Source organism: Amblyomma mixtum, chromosome 4, assembly GCF_055824585.1.
Source record: "Amblyomma mixtum isolate Tamu chromosome 4, ASM5582458v1, whole genome shotgun sequence".
Taxonomy (NCBI): domain Eukaryota; kingdom Metazoa; phylum Arthropoda; class Arachnida; order Ixodida; family Ixodidae; genus Amblyomma; species Amblyomma mixtum.
In genome coordinates, this window is record NC_143015.1 from 147,930,251 (window position 1) to 147,938,344 (window position 8,094).

An 8,094-nucleotide genomic window follows, 5' to 3' on the forward strand; every position below is an offset into this window, starting at 1 on the left:
CGATGACCTCCGGGTCCGGGTCCATAGAGTCGTCGCAGGGGGGAGGGGTGCTCGCCGGGGGGCCGCTCACCGCTGGCTGGACGGGCTCCTCACGAGCCGCCTGGGGGAGCGAGGCGCCTGGCTCCGCTGGGGGCCCTGCCGGCAGCGCCCTCCAAAGCTCCTCGGCCGCCGGGGACAGCAGGTCTGGGCGGCTGGACTGGAGGATGCGGAGGGCCGCCTCCTCCGGGCTGCCCCTCTGCAGTGGCGCAGCGGGGGAAGGCGCTGCAGCCGCCAAGCGCTTTTCCGCCGCGAAGGGGCTGCGCCTGGTCCCGCCACCTGGACCGCGCGCAGTAAGAGATGGCCGCTCCGTTGGCGACCGTGGTCCAGGTGGCCACGTGCCGCAGGACCCTGGGCCGCTTGGGTTGCGGCTGCTCGGCGGCCGAAGCGCCGGCTGGGTGCTGAGGGGGGCCCTGCGCCTGGTCGTCACTGGCCCTCTTGCGTTGTCCTGCACCACTGGGAGGTTCTCTCCAGTGGTCAGGCGCCCGGCTAGCTCAGTCGGTAGAGCATGAGACTCTTAATCTCAGGGTCGTGGGTTCGAGCCCCACGTTGGGCGCCATTATTTGTGGGCAATTCCTCTGCGCGGGGACGCACAGGCAGTCACTCGAGGCAGGACTTTGTACAAAGGGTTTATTCTCACATCAGGGGGGCCGGTCGTCGTCGTGGCAGCTGGGTCAGGTGGTCCTTTCGCAGGGCTGGTCCAAGAGCGAGAGAGCGCGAGCCTTCCCGGTCTCGCCTTATAAAGGCTTTCTCCCAGCCTCGCTCCCCCCGCCCCCCCACTCGGGAAGAAGGGGTCCGAGGCTACCCGCGGTGAGCGGCGCGAGATTTGACTTGCCCGCGAGCAGACCCTACAACACTCACTGAGGCATCCAGATTGGACAGGTGATGGAGAAGTTCTGGCAGCTCAGCTGGATGCCTGAAGTTATATGCCGCAACTATTCGAAAAAAACTCACGCCTTTATGGCTCACTGTGTGCGGATATCCGAAGAAGAACCGAGCAGTTTCAGGAAGAGCTACAGAGAATGTTTACTGCATTCGAATCGGAGCGAAAGCACGGATCTGTGCGACGTGGAAGACGAGGGTGAGCAGGCAGTGCCGCGAGACGGAGCAGATGGAAGTTGATGAAGACGACGCTCTCCAGTGCACAGCGCGAGAGTGTGGTGCAGTTTAACACGCGGCCCAGGGGTCTCGCCGAGCCGCCCTTAAAGGATTGATTGATTGATTGATTGATTGATTAAAAAAATTACCGCCGATTACGTTACTTCCTAATGCGAAATTTGAGCGCAGCAAATAAGCTGTTTCACCTTTTCGATAGATTGAGGCAAAGAAATCGAGCAACACATGTATGCGCTATCACAGATTTTTTTTTTATTTTTCACACGTATTCCTTTAACAAAGACTCCACTAACAGTTCTTGACAGTCATGAAGGAAGCTTTGTGGTCGGAGAAATAGACTGATATATGTTCGACTTGGTACACCAATGCTTGATTCTCAAAGACGAGATCTATACAAGTGCCTCGCGAGGTTGTCACAGCCGTGGGACGCGTTACGAGCGAGAGGAACGGGATGTTCTCCCGCATAAGTGTTAGGAAATTGCTGTTTGTCTTTATGTCAACATTAAAGTCCCCCACTACTAACATCGGTGTGGATCGATGGACGGTTAATGCGAGTTGCAGGAAGTGCTCGACGTCTTTCGTGAGTGCGGTAGGGGCGAAGTAGGCAGCTACTACCAGCAAGCCGTTGGGCAACTTTGCGGCGCACAGTTCGGCAACTTCATGTGACGTGCCAAACATTTCGACTGGTATTGCAGAGAGACCTGTGCGCAAGTAGATAGCGACTCCCGCCGCTCTGTTGTGGTCTCTGCGAGCACCACAGCAGTATAGGAAATCTATGATTTCGAGAGGCTCTTCGGGATCCATCTAGGTTTCAGCAAAGCAAAGTACAGAGGAATGGCGCAGAATGTGATCGTGGTGTACGTCCTTGGCATGTGCGGCAAGGGAGCGTACGTTAAGAATGTGGTTGTGAATGATGAATCAAGTGCTGCCAGCGAATGACGCGTCCATTGGCTGTCTGCGTGCGTTACTGATGTGTGGTTAACATGCTAAGCTTCGCCTGTAAGAGTGGAACGCGACAGCGTCTTGCAACGCTGCCAGGGAGTCCACAGAACGCCATCGCCAATTCGGCTGTACGCCTTGCTGGACGGTAAATTTATTTTTTGAGGAAAGGAAATGTATCTCTCTCGCATATCTGGGTGGACACCTGCACCTCGCCGTAAGGGAAAGGGGGAAGATGGGAGTGAACGAAGACGCCGTATTAGCTAGACGCGCCTTTGTTCATTCCAAACCATTCAGCTGGCATTACGGAGTGGCTAGCGTGCTCGTATCGCACTCCGGAAACCCTGGTTCGATTCCCCAACTCGACCAATTTCGTTCTCGGTTTTATTGATTTATGCGGTCTAACTAGAAAGGTTAATTAGGCTATTTCATATTTATATTCTTGTATTTCTATCCATCGTGTTCTGTCATTAACCTGTCAATTGTTGGAACTGTCTAGGATGTTCGACACAACGTATATGAAACGAGCAACGTCTTACTGAGTGGGGAAGTGCGTGGTGGTGGTGGGAACGCGGCTTCGTACTTATCTGTTTTTTTTCAGCAGCGTCTCCTTCCGCGGACGCTGTTGTCGCTGCGGCGCGCGTCTTTCTTTTCTTTTCTTTTCTTTTTTCTGACCTCTTCATTCTCCTGTATATTAATTAGGCTAATTGATTAATTAAGCAGTTAACTAAACTCAGTCCAACCTAGTTGCAGCATCACTATACGATCCCTTTGATTGGTTGCATGGTTACTAGGCAAAGTACAATTGGCCCCATTTGAAATTCGCGCACTGTGACGTCACGAGCATTTCGACCAATTGAAAAGCGTTACATTGGGGGCGGAGCTGGTTAGGAGGCCGACGCCGACGCCGACGACGACGCGAAACCCAGGAACGGACGCCAAAGAGCTGCGCTCTAAAACATTTTTATTTGTTCAGTATTCTCAGAACGTGTGGGTGGGCCGCCTAGTCCGGTAGTCCACTGGCTGCTGCTGCTGCGCTGGCCCTCCCCACCAGCCAGCGTTGACGGTCAGGATCATCGCTGAGGAGAATAGCCTCCCACTGCTCCTCGGAGGGGTTGGGAATGGGGTCAACTAAGGGATTAAATTGGTATGCCCACACCATATGATAGAGGTTAGCTACCTCTTCACAGTGTGGGCACTGCGGAGGGTATAGTGTAGGGTACCACTGGTGTAATTTAGGTGGTGTTGGGTATGTGTTGGTTTGTAGTCTCCTAAGGGTGTTCTCTTCTAACTTACTGAGGGATTTGTGTGGTGTTGGGTATTCCTTTCTGGCTGTTCTGTATGGCGCGTGATTGTCAGCATACACTGCTAAACCTATCAGGTCACGGACCCTTCAAAGGAGATCTGTTCGCGCAGACGCGGGTTGTGTTCCAGTCATAGATATTGATACAATATTTTTTTCTTTTTCATGATTTGACCTCTACTCAGCGGAAGGTCAAATTTACATGATCCGCAATTGAAGCCCGAGGTACCGTAGTGAAGCCTTCGCTTCAAAATAAATGGTCTCAAACAAAACACTGCGCATTACACTAGATTCAACGCTCTTACAACGCTTTCTTACGTGCATTCTGTCACCATGGGATGAACAGGATACCTTTCCTAGGTGCGGGCTCTGCCCGGGGAGAAGCAGAAACGAAGCCTTTCGACTTGAACACAATAAAGCAGCGTTCCGCGACACGACACGCTGCTCGTGGGAGCGTCTCGACTGAACTATTCAAAGCAGGCCGTCGATAGCGGCGTGTGGTCATTGCCGGATGACGCGCACGCGAGCTGCGTAGCCGCTCGCAACGGCGCGAACCGCTTTTCAAACGCATCGCAGGTATTGAAAAAAAATAAATAGTGTTGCAATTTAAACCAATAAGCACCGGCTCCAGCGGCCAAGAGTTATCGCCGGAGGCACAAGATAAAGGTCTGCTGATAGCGCACGTTCCCCCTCCTGGCGACCGAGCTAATCGGCGTTAGAAACCACTGCGACGCCGTTTGCCACGCTGTCGTGCCTTCCATTTACTCCTGACAGCACCTGCACGTTGTCTACGGACCGATCTGGCGACCTGTGGTGGTGGTGGTGAAAACATTTATTCAGAACGGACAGGAGGTGTTTGGATCGGCCCGTAAGGGACCGATCCTTACAAACACTAGGTGGAGGTCCCTAGTTTGGAACCCCAGTGGCAGTAGCCGCCGCCCGGGCGCGCCCGACTAAGGCTTGTTGGGCCTGTAAGTCGTGGCAGTCGAGCAGGGTCGCCTCCCAGTCCTCCCGGGTTGGGTTGGGGATAGGGGGAATGGCCGGGTTGGAGGGGCAGGCCCACACCATGTGATAGGTGTCCGAAGACACCGCACTACAGTGCGGGCAGTTGCCGCTAAAGGAGGGGTCAAAATGTTTTAGTGCTGCCGGGCACAGCAATGTATTGGTGAAGAGGCGGAGAAGAAGCCGCTCATCCGCCTTCTTGAGGCCTTTACATGGGCTAGGGTAAAGGCGATGGCTATCTTGAAAGTAGGTTGCGATATTTTTGAACGTATAAACCGGGTTAAAATCGGGTTCCTGATCAGGTGAGGAGGAGAAAACAGCCCGGTGAGAGAGCGCGCGGGCGGCTGCGTCTGCTGCCTCGTTTCCTGCCAACCCCTGTTGAGCAGGGGCCCATATGAGGTGACGGTGTGCGGGGTCCGTATCCCGTATGCAATTTTGGTAGACCTGTGGAGGCATCCCGCGGCATAACACAGCCTTCTTTGGTACTACGTCCACGGAAGGCAGACCCCGCAGCGGCGTCACCAACGGTCACGCTCCTTGTTGCTAAGTGGGCTTCGCGTTCTTTAGGCGAAAAGTTCTGTTATGCAGCGCTGGAAATGTAGTAAGTGCAGCACCGACCGAAGTTTGAACACCCGGTGGTACGATGCGACAGAACTCAGACTTTTTCGGCAAGTGCAGCGGATGACAAACCCTGCAGCTGCGCCACTAATAAACCCGCTCCGCGCTGCGAAGTAGGCTCCAAGATCATCACTTTGTAAGGCTGACTTTCTATTTTACTGGGCCCTGTTTTGCTTTCCCATATGTGCGTTCCCCGGCCACCCTTTTTAATGTGATGACTGTCATGTTGCGCCACGCGCACGTATGCATATTCGCCCTTAATCCTCTTGAAGTTCTTTCCGAAGACTCTTTTCTATTCAGGCGCTTATCGGCATGAGAAGGAGGACGAGAAAAAACTTTTATCAGAACACTGTACTGCGCTTGTCTTCTTGAGTAGAGCCCTCAGTCCAGGGCTCCATGTGCCGCCGCGATCCTACAGGCCCGCCAGAGCAGCTGTCGCTGGTCTCGCGGGTTCGTGCCGGTCAGAGCGGTCTCAAGAAGGGCTCTCAGTCCATGGCCCCATTTGCCACCGCTATTTTCTCGGCACGCTCGATGAGCCGGCGCTGGTCGCTTTGTCGAAGCAACGCGTGCCGTAGGCCAGCTATCTGGGCTACGCCGAGAGAATCTAGGCAATGAATGCTGTCAGCCAAACGCGGGCCTCAATAGTTTCCAATCGGCTCTCGCGCTTGTAGCGTCCCAAGTGGCCGACGGCAGCAGTTTTCATTCGCCGAATGAAGCAGCTGCAGTACCGCCTGGGTAGAGCAGGTCCCGTCTAGGATTTTCCAAAGGCAATGTTGGCGGTTGCCGTTACCAGCTACAGAAAATCTCCCCAGCGGGCAGAGGCTCGGAACAGTGACCGCGCACAACGCAACGCTGCTGCTTCTAAGGGCAGTCATAGATTATGTTGGGACTAGGAAAAGAAACAAGGAGAAATGCGTCCCAGCCCGCGCCACTAAGTATAACGGGCTTTCGAAGGACAGACAAGTGTCGTCGCACTTGCTGCGACCACGCCTGTTCTTTTTAAGCATGAAATGCTTTTAGCCCCCGTTGTCGGCAGTGTGGTGACGTCACGCCGAGACCGAGAGCCATCATCCGGGCACTGAAATCCACTCATCCGGGCATTGAAATCCACTCATCCGGGCATTGAAATCCACTCATCCGGGCACTGAATTCCAGTCATCCGGGCACTGAATTCCAGTCATCCGAGCTCTGAAACGAGAACATCCGGGCACCGTACGAGACTTAACGAGATTTAACGAGACTCTGTAAGCCCTCCTACGCGACCGGCATGCAAGCGCCGGTTGGTCTCCAAAGGAGTCACAAAAAAATAACTGCTGCCAGTGCCTTCTCAATGCTTGTCAAGATATCAGTCGCTGTGCGTTTGATAACGCACGGAATTATAATTTCCGATTTCTAATAACGCGTGCAAAAAGCACATAAATGCCACGTTACACTTCGTTGTCATACGTGATCTCTTAGGGGCTTCGCGCATCGAAGCAAAGCCGCGCAGGCGCAAAGGGGCCCGGGCGAGAAGCGCTGCGTTCAAAGGGCAAGGCATCGCGCCGAACGGGTGGTGGCGTTCCTCCCTTCCATTACGGTGCGGTTCAGGTGTCCACCGAGATGGCAGAGAATTACTGCGCCATTTCCTTTCCTCAAAAAAACCTTGCGTTCAAATGGCAAGGTATCGCGCTGAACGGGTGGTGGCGTTCCTCCCTTCCTGTACGATGCGGTTCGGGTGTCCACCGAGATGACATTAGGCCCGTAAACATTTCATGCTTACTCTACTCTCGGTTACGGGAGAGGAAGATTTTTTTTGCGTTGTCTGCCTCTGGTGGGACGCGATGAGGTGGCGTGAAGGTCTTGCTTTAGAAAAGTATCGTCGTTCATGCTTCTTCTTAGTCTGGGGCGACGTTCTTCGCTCCCAGTCTCCCCATCACTATTAAAAGCAGTGTGAAAGTGTAAAAAAAAACTAAGACAATTTAGCCGCTTTTGGTAGGATTTTTTTTTTATATCTTAAAACTCTGGTACAGGAAAATTCAGCAGCGTATATCAAAGCAGTAGGGACTCTTTCACATGCCCTGTGAGGCAATCAGGGCATGTGAAAATGGAAATTAGCCTGCTGTAGGGTGTAAGTATAAGAACTGCACCCAACTCTATGAATGAGCCAGCCATACTTCACTCCCAATGGGTAGTCAAAGCTGCGAGCTACACGCACAGAGCCTGAGCTTGTGGTGCAAAGTTTTTTGCAGTAAATCTGCCAGCCTGCAGACTATCGCGTTGATAACAAGCCTAGACTGCGACTGGCAGTCAAATATCTTTTAGCTTAAATTATCTGCCGGATTTCCCGTTTGTGAGAATTTATACAGATGAGCGTTCTCCTCAGCAATGATCCCAACTGAGGTTACGTTAAGAGGTTACGATATGGATGTTCGCATGAGCTAAACTCTGCACTGATGCGCCTCCTTTACAGCCAAAGAGAACTGCGCTTATCAACAGGTCCTCTCCATTGCGAGGGATTGGCGGGCACAGAGGTTCCTGCTCGGTTGCAAGTTGTGCTTCGGGCTCAGCGGCAGCGAAGAGGATCTTTGGAATTCGGGCTCTGGAATCTTCCGCGGAATCCGTTGGAGTGGACTCCACCGACGATAGTCTATTCCAACCGAGTAACTATCTCCAAAAGCCACCTACGGAGTCGTCGTTGGGGCTGATATACAGGATACCCTGAGTTCTGTGCTCGCCATAGTTTTTCCCGAGTTTTCGCGATGGCAGTCAGTGAACGTAGATAGGGCGGAATGCCCAGAAAGAGCAGACAATAAAATTCGGAGCCGCCGCGGTGGCTCAGCGGTTATGGTGCTCGGCTACTGACCCAAAAGACGCGGGTTCGATCCCGGCCGCGGCGGCTAGAATTTCTTTGGAGGAGAAATTCTAGAGGCCCGTGTACTGTGCGATGTCAGTGCACGTTAAAGAACCCCAGGTGGTCGAAATTTCCGGAGCCCTCCACTACGGCGTCTCTCATAGCCTTAGTCGCTTTGGGACGTTAAACCCCACAAAAACAAAACAAACAAACCAAAACCAAACCAAACCAATAAAATTCGGAGAAAAAA

General features: G+C 53.2%; 1 non-coding gene across 1 annotated transcript; it reads left to right on the plus strand.

Moving 5' to 3' along the window:
- Positions 1–519: 519 nt before the first annotated feature.
- On the plus strand, positions 520–592 carry TRNAK-CUU (transfer RNA lysine (anticodon CUU)). The gene has a single exon. It is a non-coding gene; the product is annotated as a tRNA-Lys (tRNA).
- Positions 593–8,094: the final 7,502 nt, after the last annotated feature.